General features: G+C 47.9%; 1 long non-coding RNA gene across 1 annotated transcript in view; it reads left to right on the forward strand.

Annotated features, from left to right (window-relative positions):
• Positions 1–3824: 3824 nt before the first annotated feature.
• Positions 3825–15827, forward strand: part of LOC306798011 — a 68366-nt gene continuing 56363 nt past the window's right edge. The window contains exon 1 of the long non-coding RNA XR_013773260.1: positions 3825–3997. This is a non-coding gene — a long non-coding RNA (uncharacterized lncRNA). The remainder of the gene's footprint in view (positions 3998–15827) is intronic.

Raw genomic sequence — 15827 nt, forward strand, 5'->3', positions numbered from 1 at the left:
AGAGTGTGACAAGAGCCCTCTGAGGCTGAGGCTGGTAGCCTTTTAGCAGCGCATTCTCCCTGCTGCACTGTAAACAGCCAGCCCTGCCTGTAGCATGGCCAGTGCACCAAATCCACCAACTTGGCCAATATCCTAAACCCAGATAACACAGTTGATTTCCAGGCAGTGCCTGGTTTTCTGCCCTGGAGTCAGGGAGAAGGAATGTGGGTGGCTCTGCATGCTGAGGCTATCTATGCCATGGTAGTGGTTAGCCCTTCTCAGTTGATTTCCAGCCTCCCTGGGGGTTGGGAACCAACAGAAAGCCTTCCCCATGGTCCCATGTGGCCTGAGCTGGGATGCTCAGAGCAATAATCCTATATGGAGGCAGTGTCCAGCTCTGGAGTGGGTCAGGGTGATATGGGAGGGTATTACTATGCCCTGTTGTGTCTCATGCTTGGTTTAACATCTGGTAGCTCACCATACACATGGTGCTGCATCATGTCACCCTGTGGAGTTGGGATTGCAGGCCACAGCCCAAAGTCTGCCAGACCACATTCTCTGGAACAGGACCTGCTCCTTCTTATATCCCCTCTTTCCTGAAGCCCTCAGAGGCCTTTGAAGAGCAGGTCATGGACTCTGTAGACTGTTCTTGCTCTTTGCTATCCACCAGCCTTTTCCTTGTGATATGACTAGAAGTGTCTTCACTGCTTGATCAAAAGCCTGATTTTCTCCATTTTCTGGAAAGTGCAATCCTAGCCACGTGGTGGGAATAGCTATGGATGTCAAGACAGAGGCAGACTTCTTGCCATAGAGCAAGAAAATGGCCCTTCAAGGAGGAATTCCCCTACCCTTGATCCAGTAGAAGATGTCAAAGGTTCTATCTACAACCCAAAATACCCTGAGACAGACCCCACTATCTCTCAGCAGAGGATGTAGCAATTGCTTGAAGGGGCACTATCCACTTAAAAAAGCACTTCTCTCACGTTGTTATTTCCATCCCCTTGCTGAGCTGTGAAACTCCCAAGAGAGGAGGAAAACGCTCACGCTCGGCTCCTGGCTGCATCGTGTGGTGTGTCAGCACTTTGGGTGCAATCAGTTTTCCTTTGGTCAGTGAGTTTCTTCCGTTGTTTGGGTGGGCCTTGCACAAGCTTTGGGGGAGAGCAAAAGCTTTTTTAGAAAGTGGAATATATGACTGTGAAACCACAAGAGTGTCAGAGGGTCTCAGGCGTGGGTAGGAGAGCCTAAATGGCTCCTGGATTTCAGGATGTTAGTCACCATCACTATCACTTTCCTGGCCTACTACTCCCTGCTACCCACCTTTCGGCAGCATCCTAATTCTCCATGAATCATGTGGGATTTTGGGAAGACCATTCTTTCCTCACCATCTGTACAATTCATAGTGCCTCACGGCTGCTACCGTGACATAAAAAAATGTTAGTAAAATAACCACAACACACTCATTTTGGAAACATACGAGAATTCAAATTGACAGTTTCCCTCTATACTTAGGAGTAAAACCACAGCTCCTGGAAAAGCTCCAGCTGGTATGAGGCTTAGCACGCATAAGTGTCCAGGAATATTTGAGGTATGATACAGGGAAAAAATTTCCTACTGTGAGGCTGGTTGTTGAAGGGACAAACAATCTAATGGTACAATGGGAGATCCTTCCTGTGATGTTTTCAGAGGGTAGCGCTGGTGATATCTGAGCAGGGTCCCTTTCATGCCTACACCTCTGGAATCTATCCTCCTTTCTCTCCTGGAGAAAAAGTCCTGTTCAGTATCTCTGGTTTTAGACTCGGGAACTCTGTGGTGGCTTTAGAGCTCTCTGATGGGTTAAACTGAGTCTTAGGAAGGGATTGCATCTATCCATGGCCATAATCTGGGAGAGGCATACCATGTCAGTGGCTGAAAGGACACCTGGGGAAGGGCTGCAGAACATAAAATAACAGAGCAAGCTAAAAGTGAGAAAAATATTGCTGAATTTGTGTTGCCTTCGTATGCTCCTGGAGTTCTTGGAAGAGCTCCCTGGCAGAGGCCAGGGTATTATATGTCCAGGTATTAAGGTATATATATATATATATATATAAAATATATACACATATCAGGTAGTTAAGGACAATGTCGACCCCAGGACCCATGTCTCTGGCTGGAAAGGCAACAAGCCCCACTACACCTGGTTATGATGGAAAAGACACTGGACTGAGCTCAGATGCCTGTGCATCCCATTCCTTGGGTGGGTGTATCCAACATCTTGCCAGGAGTCTGGGGTCAAAGAGTCTGTTCTGCCATCCCAGACACTACCATGCTTCCAAAAGAAAAATTACCTACTTTTTTTGTTAATTTAAGATGCCAGGGGAAGGCAGTATCATACAATACAAAAGCAAAGAGGGTTAGTCCTTCACAGAACCCCTGGGTAAGCATTAGGATGCAGGGAGTGCTAAAAGTCTGTGATTCCTGTGATGATGATTAATCAGACACAGAGAGTAACAGTCCCATAAGGATTCTTAGTTGTGAAAGCAGTCTCTGTCTCAAGAAGTCTTGAGCTACAATCAGCCTGGAAGAGCATGCAGAGGCAATATCATTGTTGGCCTGCTCTTCTCTTCTTCTCCCTCAGGCATCTATCAGCCAGCATTGGAGACAGAGCACTTGGCTGGATTGATGCTCACTTTGACTCAGCACAGCTGTGCTTGTTCCTTACGTGTGGAGCCACAGGGAGGCTGCTGTTGCATGTAGAGTTTTGCCCATGACTCTCCCTGTCACATCAGATCATAAATATTTTGCAAGGGAAAGTTGTACAGAGCCAAAATGTCATCCTCTTCCCTTTTCCCTGTGAAAAAGCATATTGCCTGACATTCCCAGGCTGTCGATCAGTGCTGTCTCTGGTCACCAATGCCAGAATGTGTGCCTTGTCTGCTGTCCCCGAGGGCACCCAGTTTCATGGGGCTGGGTGAGGTCTTGTCCTTTTGTGCAACTGTGTTTAGACCCTATCTCCACACTCACAGTGGGAAGTGTCCCAAGAGAGGAGTGACCTCTGCGAGGTCAGAGGGTCCTTTGGTATCTTTAGCTAAGCACTGCATGATCTGTGCACTGCAAATTCCCCTGGGAAGAAACTGCACAGAGCTCTGTGTTGGGGAAAGGAGCGGGACAGTGCATGCACTGGGCTGTGGGAGACATTTGGGGTGCTGGGAGGGAGCTGATGTTCACACCTTGTGAGGGATGAGGGGACTGCTGAAGTGAGTTCCACATTGCTTTGAGATTTGGTGAGAGGCACAGCTGATGCCAGTCCCTGAGCACTGCCATGCAAAATCCACGTGGCACAGGAAGAAGTCTCCCACCTTGGTGCTGTTGTATGTGCCAAGGCTGAGGAGCTTTCCGGAGAAGATTGTCGGGGAGATGTGGGGTTTGGTGTGGAGAGGCAGGCACAAACCCTTGTGAGAGACTCTCCTGAGCAGAGGCTTGTGACCTGCACACAGTGTGCTGGGTCTGCTGGCAGAGGGTCCCAGTCCAGGACTCCTGGAGGAACCTCTGCTTGTGGGAAAACCGGCCAAGCTCCTCCTGCTCCTTCCCTCCCTTTTGCCTGGTACTCTCTTTTGCGATCTGTGGCCGACACAGAGGATTTTTTGTTACGCTGTTTTCCCCTCTGAAGGGCAGAAAAGGCCGGGATGGAGACGAGCAGCTCGGCTTTCACACCAGCAAAGATGGCTGGGATAAGAGGGAAGAGAGCGGGCGCCGGCGGGTGAGGCAGAGCCGTGGCCGGCCCCGGGCAGGAAGCGGGACGCCCCTGCCATGTTTGCTCAGGGCTGAGGGCTGCCCCCGTGCCCCCTGTCCCCAGGGCCGTCCCCCCGTGACCCGCTCCCACCAAATGGCGGCCCCCCCGGCCCCGGCGGGGCTCTCCACACAACGGAGGGGCTGTGTGACCTGCCTGCTCCCAACTTGGTTGCTATAGGAAAGGGAAGAGGCCGCAGAGAATGTGTGGGGCCTATTCACGCCCCCAGCCCCGATTCACGGTGCCCCTGAGGTAATGTTTGCCCGGCTCGCCGTGATCTTGCCTGATAAAGGGGCCTCCGAAAAGCCGGGGGGACACGCCAGACCAAAGAGTCTGGGAGAAATATTTGCCTTGAATGCCGGTAACGTGTGGAAATGGGGAGGTTGAGTGGGGAGGGGGGGATGATAAGAAAGGACCCTTTGAAAAAGAGGGAGGTGGGGGAAGATGCATGCCTGGCTGGCCCCACAGGCTTGCCGCCTCTGCGGAGTGCAGCCATCCCTGGGAATATTGGGGTTCCCCTCACTGCAGCCAAACGGTGACGTTGCACAGGTACCCGTGTGTGAACACTAAGGGTGACGCTGTGACCTGCACCAGGCTGGTTTTCTCCCGACACTGGGGATCCAAAAGAAACATCAGCTCTGCGGTGGCAGCAGAGGCTATACGTCTTTCCAAAACCCACCTTTGTTTCTTTCTGTTCACCCTAAATGCTCTCATGATTCAAATTATTACTGTTAGTATAATATTTCTGCTTTTGTGCAGTCAGAATGTCTTGTGGGCCCATCTTTTTGTATGTTGTAATGGTTTTGTTTCAGAAAATCCCTTTGGCTGCATGTGAAACCTGGGAAGCAAACCCAAAATTCCCATTGCCTAAAAAATAAGCAAAACAAAACTCCAGTGATCCTGTGAATGTTTCTCAGTGCAGATTAAGAACAGGAATTGTTATAGGCCAGGTAGTGACCACCTCTTAAATTTTCATAGTTGATCTCAGCAAATTGTCCTGTTTGTATACTTGATATTCTTGAGTGGCCTGATCAAAGCAATGAGATGAGTATGTCACTGCTGTTGGGATACTTTGTAATGAAGTCTGCATTCAAAATGCATTTTCAACATTGCTGATGAGGCTCAGAGGTTTCCTCCCTGGGACAGTGTTATTTCTGCTCCGAAGAAGGCATGAGGAGAGTGGTGGGAACATCTGGACCCTGAGGCTCACCTTTCTGGGGAAAGGTGCATGACAAGGGACTGGTCAAACCATTCGTTCAGAGGATTTTGTTTTAAATCAACTGTAGTTGCTTGGCTGGGATGCTCAGTATCAGTGGGCATGGCTGGGTGGAAAGCTCTTCCCAGTGTGTCACCGGGGTCAAAAGGAAACAAAAACAGGAGTGGGGTGGAAGAGCAAAAAAAAAAAAGAAAAACCAGCAAATATTATAGTGGCATTTTCTCATGGGAAGGGAATATAGTCTGCAGCTCTGGTAAAAAAGAAACAGAGGGGGTTGGGGCACTGCTACTGAGAAAGGCTGGGAGCCTGGGAAAAGCACTTCTATGAGAGAAGGAAAAGATGAGGGTGATTTAGGATAAGAAATGTTGTCGTTGGCTTTGACTAGAGGGAGAGCAGGTCTGTTCCTCCTTTTAAGTGGCAGCTATCATTGTAAGAGGAAAACAGACTCCAAACAGACCATGAATATTGTTTATAAAAGCCTCTGCTTATACTGAGAAAAAGGCACCTAGAAATGGGTTTCTCAGCCTTTTCCTATTGCAAGGGGTAAGCCCACTCTTCAGAAAAAGAGAGGGAAAAAAAGAAGACCTTGTGTGTAAGGGAAAAATAAAAGGAACATCAAAATGCTTGACTGATGATTTGGGGAAAAGAAATGGTGTTCAGAGAGGTGATTCCTGGCCCTCTAAGGATAGCACTGGGAGAGAGGCAGAAAGAAGCAACATTGCTTTTATTTGTGATTAAACAACGCTTTGGCAGTCTCTCCCCCCCCGGCAGCCTTTCTGCAGACAGCAGCCTGCCAGCTGGGGAACACTGCCTCTCCAGCACTGGGGACACACAGCACAGCAAACAGGGAATCTGGGACTTACTGCAAGCTTTATATTACATTTCAGCATTTGATTGGGGTCTTGCTGTTGGGTCAATTGCTGTTAATCCTGTGTTTGTATTTAGCAGATACACCTCTTGCTCTGTTTTCTGGAATTCCCCTGGAGAAAACTCTCATGGGTGATGGAGGCTGCATCTCACAGAGTTTAACTTTCATTTATCTGCAGAAGAAACGAGACTTATGATACTTTTTCCACTCCCCTGCCCCCTATCCTAGGTTAATTTCATATCCATCAAAGGATGTTTTTACTTTTGGATGAAAGTTTTTCTTGAAAGCCTGTGTTGCAAGTGACCTGGTGAGGCTGAGCACAGTTTCTGAGCCCTCTGAGAGCTCCCATGGCTAGTGAGGATTAAAGGAACTAGGTCAGATTTCTAAACTATAGCATACACGATGCTGCTGTTCCAGCTGGACTATCTATAAAAGCTGGAAAAGAAAATCAGAGTCCTGGAAAGGTTTTCTTGGATGTGCACTTCCCAGAACTCCCCCTAAAAGTCATCCAACTGTGCAGGCAGGAATGCAAAAGCTTCAAAAGGTTTTTCCTAAATCAATCCAGCCAGCTGAAATCCACAGGAAAGCTTGTGAGAATTCTGCTCATGAGATGACAGATAATGCAAGCAAAAAACGGAAGAAAAAGCGTTTTTCTACATGGTGTCACTCCCAGCATTATTTAATGTGAAGTAGTCCATAAATAATTGTGTTCCTCCTTCAGCCTTAAGCACAGGTAGGAGAACTTTATCACCCATTGCAGAGCAGGTCTCTCTGGGGTAGGACAGAAAGCTGTCCATGTGTACTGCAGAATGGCTTAGAATGTGCAAGGAAAAATAACTTTGCAGCCCATTAAGACTCCCTCAGGAAAATGGAGAGGTAGAACATGGCATGCTGTGGTCCAAGGTGGGCAATCTACACTGACCAGGCAGAGGGACTATGCTGTCCATCCCATGAACTGTTTTGATCTCTGGCTTCTGTGAAAAGGGTGCTGGCCACTCAAGCCAGGTTGGAGCCTGGCCAAAACAACATCCTGATTCTATGGCAAGTGCTCTGGGATCAGACCACACGTGATGAGTACCCCAGATTTCTGCTGCATTGGGAAGAGACTATTGTCATGACCCCTGCTGCGCCCTGGGAAAGTCACTTGGCCATGGCTCACAGGAAGGAGAGAGCTGGCTTTCTCTAGATCCAGGATTTTCTCCTTCCCCTCTCTCTCATGAGCTGCACCACATCTTGCCCCACTCCTGGCATGCCAGGATCAAAAAGCAATATGGAAATGTTCATTGTGTGGGCTGCCAGCGCTCCTGTGCCAACAAGGAGGCTGGTACATAGCTGTGTTGCCCCCAGTGAGAGAGGTGGCCTTGCTTCTGTCCCCAGTGCCACTGCTGCCACATGGCACCGGGACCAGGCAGCCCTGGCATGGACCGAGCACGGCTGAGCAGACTTCCCCAGTGTGGGAAATTTCTGAAGAAGCAGCTTCCTTTAAACCACATTTTCATATAACTAGTCTAAATATACTTCGGTTTCAAAACACACACTTAAAAATAACTTACAGAAATATTTATATGGACACTGAAAGGAACTTTCCAGCTTTGGGGATTCAGCCTACAGCCCACGGCAGATCCCGCAACTGCCTTCCTGCTCAGTCACTCTTCATTTGTTATTGAGCCTCTTGTTTTTGGGAGTGTTTGAGTCTTTTTCTCCTTAAGTTATCTTGCTTCACTCCACCCTGCCTCAGGGACTAAGAGAGTTTTGCTTCAGTGAGGTCAAGGCTGATATTGCAGGATAGTTTTTCTTGCAGTCACGATCATCATAACTCTCTTGATGGTACAAATTTTGTTTCAGACCTGGAAAATTCAGCTCCCCATGTGGTAGGGCACAGCACATATTTGGGAACTCCCTCTGTCATCACCTTGAACCTCTCTATGCTCATCATTCGTTTTCCTGTCTCAGTTCATGTGTTGCTTGGAGCAGATCTTAGTTTTTGGCAAACGTATGTCAGCCTTGCACACTGGGCTTAAAGATTGATTTGGAATCTTCTAGGTGGTTTTGCAACCCAAATACGATAAGTAAGGGTGAGGGTAATAACAAAACCTTCTGCCTAGTGGTTTTATTCAGTGCTGTTTCAGTGACACTGTTAGTTATCTGAAGGTGTACCAATCACTTGCCCTTGTCTATGTGGACAACCCCTTTGCTAAAGAAAGGCTAGGCTCTTACTAAAGCATCACAATTAGGTCAAGTCCACAAGTCCATACTATACATCATGTGGGAGAGAAGAAGTCTGATGGGTTGGGACAAAGGTTGTCTGATAAGGATGTGTTGTGTCATTTGTCTGCGTGTCTTGACTTTTCAAAAGACATCCCCGTAGCCCAGGAATGTCTTATGGGGGTTTCAAATGTCTCAGTTTTCATTTCACCAGGTTTTATTTTTAGATCACGATACAATGTTTGTTCAGCACATATTGCGGCATTGGTAAGAATCTGTCCTGTGTTTATCAGGAACAAACAGCCCAGAGGAAGGTGTGCTCGCTATGATGAAGAGTGTTTGGATTACAAGAGAGGTCAGATGACTGCAAAACTCTGAAGCTGTATGACCATGCAGTCTTGTTTGCTGCTACAGGAGAAATTGATTTTGAAATGTTTAATTACTGAAAAAGTTCTGCTGCAATAAACATTTGTGTATGTTTATGATGAGGTAAAAAAAGCACAAACCAAAACTAGTTCTGCAGTATCTTTTATAATTAATAAAGTATAACTTGAGTAACTTGTGGTACTTTAATGTGTCACTACCAATAAGTCTCTGCTTTTTGTTTTCAGAGTGAGGTTCAGCACCCTACTGGTTTGTTCACGATTTTCCCTCTCTCTCTCTCCCTCCATATTTCTTTTTATAAGTAAAGGTTGGAGAGAGGTTTGTAATTGAATGTGTTGCAGCGTTTCTCATCAAACTGTAGTCTAAAACTTCATACAAGGCAGTGGGAACAGACTCTAAGTCACTGATTAAATGCAACTAGCTCTGAAATGTCACACAACATCCATTTAAAACAGTCCAAACTGCAGGCTTGGATTAAGATCCAGGCATTCCTAAAAACACAGGATTAAACTGAAAGCTCAGATTTCCTTTAAAACAGAAAGCTTCCTGCTCTCTGCCTGCATAGGCAAGATCAAACCCCTGATCTAAAGAGAAGCAAAGCAACACCTCCTTCTGGGGTCCCAAACCCCCAAGAGTGCAGTTCAAAGCTGCAGTTTGCCTGGCAGTAAAAATGGGCAGAGGTTCCTCTCCCCTGCGCTGAGGCTGGCTGTGCCTTCAGTTGTGCTACTGCTGTCATCTGCAAGCTGGATCACAGAGAGGGTTACAAAGGGGCACAAAACTTGCTTTAATTTTAGAAGCTTCTCATTTTTTTAGCACAAACTATTTCAATGAATGAGCTGTCTCTGTGGTCATGTACATTGATGTAGTGGCACCACAGGGGGTGAGGGACAAGGGGAAGGACAAGTTGCTGTGCAGGATCAGGAATACAAGGCTAGGGAAGAGCTTCCTAAGCAGCTTTGGTGCTGAGGAGAATTTGTCATCAACATGCTTCTGAGAAGGCAGAACATTGCAGCATGGATTCAGGAACAAGCAGCCAGGCTAAGGAAAGACCAGAAATTTTAAAATCAGCTTTGTTTTTGAGGAAAAATGGATCAAGACCCAGACCCTGAGATAGCAGCTCTGAAGGGAGTGGGCTGTTCTGCTCACCTCATTGGGGTGTCCTTTCTAAGGCTCATGCAGACCAAGCAGACACTTGTCATGGCCTCTCATGGTCACAGTCACCCAGGGCACCATCTGCATGCTCCACAAGAGGGTCCCTTCCATAGCACAGGCCTGCTATGGCCACACTAGTAGCAGGGTGGGGGAGGCCTGCAGTGGAAACCCATGAACCACCAGTCCACTTGGAGCAGGGCACTCACGGAGCCTGCTGTCTCAGTGTGGCACTTGCTGACCCCACATCATTTTCTGGAGAGATCACAGCTTAAACATGACCCTGGCATGCCCAGGGACCACAGAAGAATGTTATCATGAGGATTAGGGGCCAGTTTTCTATCCAGAGGTGTCAAGGGTGTTTACATCAGGAGTGAGAGCAAAGACATCGCTGGAGGCAGAGATCCCCAGGGACTGCAGTGTGGAAGCTCCAGGGCGCCTTGCCGCAGGGGGACCAGCTCCCACCACACTCTGGTGAGACAAGGCCAACCAGCACACCAATTTCAGACCAAGCCAGCAGAGGTCACAGTAGGTCCAACAAATTCTCAATGGCCTCGTCCAGCTCAGTCTGCCCTCACAGTTTACTACTGACTGGTATTAAACCCTTGTCCTACTCAACAGCCTGAGCAAACCTGACAAAGCCAGGTTTAAGCTGCAGAGTACCTTCCTGGAAGGAGCAAATAGCTGCTGGAGACTTGGGCTGTGGCTTGGTTGTAACTCTCTTCCCCAGCGTGTGCTCCTATTGCAGTTAGTGTACAATATCTTGGTGTTAAAATAAGTCATGAGGGTGTGGACGTGTTTTCCTCCTGTCATTGCACACAGGAAAATCACTAGACATGCCAGCCTGTCAGGCTCCTTTATCTTCCCAGACCTCTCACCTTCATCCTCCCTGTGCCAAATTCATGCCCAGGCTGGAGGATGTTCAAGCTGCATGAGGTGATCTGGTCTGCAGGGAAGTTGGGTCCATGTCTTTTTTGTGCTGTGTTACCACCTTACCAGCAATTGTTTTAGGAAATTCTCCTGAGCATCTCCATGACACAATCTGGATGGATCCCTGTTGCATTGGGCTTTCCTGTGGTCTTACACAAGAGCCAGGATGATCCCGTAGGAGAGACAACTACTGTAGGGGCAGGTAGGTTTGCAGACAATCAGTCCATGTCCCTGGTCCATTACAGCTCCACAAAGGAAATTGCAGGCTTGGGAAATGCAAGACCAAACGTGTAGTTCTATATGCAGAGACACTGGGGGTTTCCTTCCTCCATTTTTAGCAAGAGTATCTTGGGCAGAGAAGAAGCAGAAGCCAAAAACTTTTTTTTTTTTTTTTTTTTTTTTCAAGTGAATATTGGAGCCATGAAGGTCTGTATGCCTTTGTTGATGTCAAGATCTGCACAGAATCAGGGTCTCATTGGCTGAGGTCTCCCACAGGCTACTCAACCACACGCCAGGGCACCTTTCTTGCCAAAGACTTTCTTGTTACAATGCCTTGGTGGCTTCAGAGCCCACCATGGCTATGATGTGGCATTGCCCGATGGCCACAAATGCCCATGGAAGGCGTGAGGTGGCCGTGGCTGGGTGAGCTGGGAAAGCAAAGCCTGGTCGCTGATTCCTGTAGGTCTCTGCCACTGGAGGGGGACAGAGCACCTCACTGCAGAGGTAGGTGCCCCTACACCCCTCCCAGAAGAGATCCTCCCATGCTGTAGGGCTTTCATCCAGTTCATCCTGGTGGATGGGCCACTGCTTGCAATGCCGCACCCTGGAGTGGGTCATCGCGGGATTGCGCTTTTAGCAGAGGAGGGGCGCCGTTTGGCAAGAAGGCAGCATTTCACACAATAGCAGGGAATCCACAGCCTGCCACCATGGGTGGCCCAGCACATCCAGGGAGGAGTGTTGATCAGGGACTCTCTGGAGATAAACACAAACTTCCTTTGAACTTCAAGTATGCTCCTGGTGGTCTGTGATTTCCAACTGATTTCTTGTCACCTTTGGCTCTTGAAGAGCCACTCACCGTCTTTCCCATTAGTGCATGGCTTGAATTGCTAGAGCTGGGCAGTGCTGGTGCAGTGCCCTATCCCTGGGTGATCTGCAGATGCATTCTGCAGATCCTGGCAGTGATGCCTTGATAAGCAGCTACATTGACTGGGTTCAGTGCTGGCCTGGCCTGACCAAGCCCACCTGCAAGAGGTGCCACACTGATACATCATGGTGAGATGGGTCCTGTGCTCTGAAATGGCAGATTTTGCCTGGCAGAGCTTCCCGTGGAGCAGCGCCTGCAGAGGGTCTCACCAAAAAGACATGGCCTCAGCTTTGGTCAAGGGGAGGGAGGCCACCCGGGCAGCTCATGCCTTGCTCATCTACTGGGCTCTTGTGCTTCTGTTGTGCCAAATACCACAGAGAGCTGGGTGGCAACTCCCCCTGCACACTTTGGGAGGGTGTGGTGATCTGGGAGAGGCTTTCCCACACTGGGGTACCCTGAGGAGCAGACACCTCTCTCCTGACCAGCTTGCTGTGGCCGATGAGACCTGATCGATGAATGAAGATGGCATGCTGCCATCAGGCTGCATTGTGCAACAGTGCGTGATGCAACTGAACTTTACATAACCTGACGCAACACTTAGAGCTGGAGTTTAAAGCTGCAGGTCCTGGGTCATTACTGTATGGTGGATGTACCTCCCTGGTGTATACATGCATGAGGTCACCCAGTGTGTGGACAGTAGCACTGCTCCAGGCAGCTCCAGCTTTATTTACCCTTGGGTTTGAAATTGCTTTAACCTACCAACCAACCAGCAATGGCTCATTGAGGATGACTAGACCAAGGGCAGAGGCAAGATCCACATTTATTGCAGACAACAACTGTGGAAATGCCATCCATGGAGCTCAGCTTGTGCTCTCTGTTCGTATCAGTGACTCATCCAACCCTAAGCATCTTTCCACACTCCTGCCCTTCAGCCTTTGCTGGTCCAGCCCTGGGCCCCAGCTGTGCCTGTGCTGCAGCTTCCAAATGCCTGTGATAGTGCAGTCCTCCTTTGCAGGCTCTTTCCTGCAGATGTCCCTGAACAGCTTCCTCTTTTCATGAGAAATCATGCCTTTGAGCTCCATTATGTGTTAGACAGGCTGCCTTGGACTATGCAGAGCTGATGCTTAGCCTGGTGCTTTTGGAAAGTTGGCAATATTCGTCTCCTGAGGCAGGACACCAATGCTCTACAAGACATGTAAGATAATGTAAGATGAAAAGAAAATGACCTTAAACCTGACTTTCACTATTGTCCATACTGAGCTTCAGGCCAAAGTAATTTCTCATATTTTCATTGACATTTATCATATTTAAGCTAAAAAGAAAACGGAGAGGAGTTGCTGGCCTGTTGTTTTCTGTACAGCAATGAGAGTTTGCAGCTGTTCTGAGGTCTGTCATGTGCATGGCGTGCAAGCAAGGCAGGGGCAACGGGAACATGTCAGAGAGGAAGGACAAGCCTCACCAAAAAAGCAATCATGGTATTTACTTTCCTCTCTGAAACGGGAATCCTGCAATGCCCATCACTGCTGTAGCATCAGACCAGCCTAAATAGAATAACTGCATTAGCTTCCTCGGGCTTTTCTGTCTCCCTCTCTGCCCTCTCAGCCAGTCCCCCCCAGCAGATGTGGTTCTCATGCAGGCAAGAGAAAGAAGCAGAGCCTGGGAAGAGCCCAGTCTTCTTTTTGTGTGAGGATCAGGCTAATACAACTCCAAGTTCACCTGGCTTTCCCTTCCTCAAGGGAGGTTAATCCTGGGCATCACCAGCTCTGCCAAGTTCCCATGGAAAATACCACTAGCAGGACCAGAAACTCCTTTTGAAACCAGACTGGGAGGGGACAAGCTGGTATCCCCTTTCTGATGTGACTCTGCACCTGTGACTCATTGACATCTCAGTACCTTTCCAACCATGCTGTTGTGCTTGTAGCCAGTGCTTGGGTGCCTGGAGAAACTTCTTTCTTTTCAGCAGTTTTTTTTTGCCAGGTCTCAATGATGTAACACCCCAGATGAATTGCCACAGCCCTGCCAGAATATGCTGTGGTGCCAGAAGGAAGGAGTGAAAAATGCCTTTCCCTTTCTGGATGCCTGGTGCACTGATGCACTATCCCTCCACTTCTTTCTTTCCCCAAAAATACATGGGCCCCCTTTCTCTGCTCCTAATTGTGCCCTCCACAACTGATGCACATCAGACATTTTCTTGGCTGGCCATGAGCAGAGACAGTGCCTGCAGAGTAAACAAGCATAATGAGGCACCTCTGCCTCTGCCTGGCACCTGTAGTGCCAGAAGAGATCTCTCAGGGCATAGGGAGGAATTACAGGGCATTCTCTCATAGCCATCCTGGCAGCTGCATTTGCAGTGGCTTACAGGAAGGCTCAGCCCCCATGACTGCTGCATGGTGCTGGTGTCTTTGCTTCAGGTTCCCTATCAGCAAAGTGGGAACCATGGACTAGAAAACAAAGGCAGCACACTCTCCCTTAAGGAGAAGAGAGAAGAAAAGAGGTCAAAGGCCTGAAGCTGTGAGCAGAGACGTGTGTTGGCAATGGTGTGAACTATTTGTGTGCTGCGGTGAGGCCTCGGCACCACTGACCACGTACATAAAACAGCCTGGGTGTTTGAACTCCACCCTGTGAGGACTCACTGGTGTGAGAGCAGCACCTGACATGGAGATCACCAGGTGCCCAAGATCAGTTCACAGATATTCTGGGAGGGTATGTAATCAAACCTGTCCTTTACATCCCTAAACTAAACAGCCACCAGGAAGCAAATAAAGGGTTAAGAAGACAGGCCAAAATGCTGAAGGAGAAAGCAACATTTACTCCATACTCATGGCCAAGTTGTAGTGGGAGAGACTGCTGTGTATACTCAGTAAGCGCTGATCCGTGACTGTGTGGCTCTTTGTGTTATGTCTAAGGAAAGAAAAACAAGAAATGGTGACCAGAGTGGGATTATAATCCAGGAATACAGTGGCTGCTAAAAAGCTAAAGAGGAAACCACAGAATAGTGGCTTCTGTTAAACCAGTGAGTGAAATGATTGCCTAGATGGTGAAAGTTGTCCCAAATCCTCTCTCCATAAAGGCACTCGTGATGGCATTGTGTTTAAGCTCCCAAAAAATGCAATTATTAAAAAAAAAATAAAAATAGAAAATTAAACAATTTCTAAGTATGGGGGTGGGAGGGAAGGGGAATGTTTAAGGAAATTACTAGTGTATTGCCAGTTTGGAGAGAGTTTAAATACTGTGTCAAGGGAGCAGTTAGTGTGTGGTATGTAAAATGAAGCAATACAAAAACGGTTATTAACTGAGGCTGATTTGGCCTTAAAATGTGCTCTAGGAACTGCTGTGTCAAAGGATACAGCTACTCCAGAAGACAAGGAGTTGCAACAGCATCAAACAGCCTGAAACAAAACTTTTATTGTTCCCCGTTTGGGGGACAGTCTCCCCTTTGACGTGAAAGTGCTTCAGGAGAGTATCAGTATTGAAAAAATTAATGAGAGAAGGCTTTATTGAAAGAAAAATGTGATTATAATTCCACTGTGCTTCTGAGAACCCTTTTGCTGGACAACCTGTGTAGAGGCAAAATGACAACGTGGGCAGGACCAGGGATCCTCTACAGAGGGAGGATGTCAGTGAGGAGGACAAATGGGATTTTCCGTTTTGTGGTGGTTCCCTAGTTGCTGTGAACAAAGATGGATACTCTTTGCCTAGGCTGAACCAAACAAAAGTTATCAAACTTGTGGGAGTGCTGGCTAATGCAAAATCCCCCCTGTGAATAACACACACATAAGGTCTTATTCCAGCATAACAGGCCAACACTAGGATAGTTTCCACACCCATGTTCTGATGGAGGGTCTTGGCCCTGCTATTGCAAAACATTTTTAACTTTCAGAGCAATGCAGGCAGGGATTATTGGAAATGACAAGGGGTGTCTGCAGAGGTACTGGTAAGGCTGTCAAGAATGGCTACAGAGCAAATGAGGGAAATGTGATTTTTCCAGAGTCTCAGCCATATTCTGTGGGTCTTGTAGATGATATTCATAAATCACAGTAATGCATGAGACTATCCTCAAGGCACCTCAACTACAAGATATGTCACAATTATCTTCCTTTCTGGGGACAGGCAGTTATTACCAGTGGGTCTTGCCCAACACATCAACACTATTACACTCCCTAAATAGACCAGTGCACAAAGGACAGAAGTAATGTTGATCCACATGATGTGCCAAGGCTCCAGATGAAGCAAACAACTTTGCATT

Source organism: Erithacus rubecula (assembly GCF_903797595.1).
Source record: "Erithacus rubecula genome assembly, chromosome: 2".
NCBI lineage: Eukaryota > Metazoa > Chordata > Aves > Passeriformes > Muscicapidae > Erithacus > Erithacus rubecula.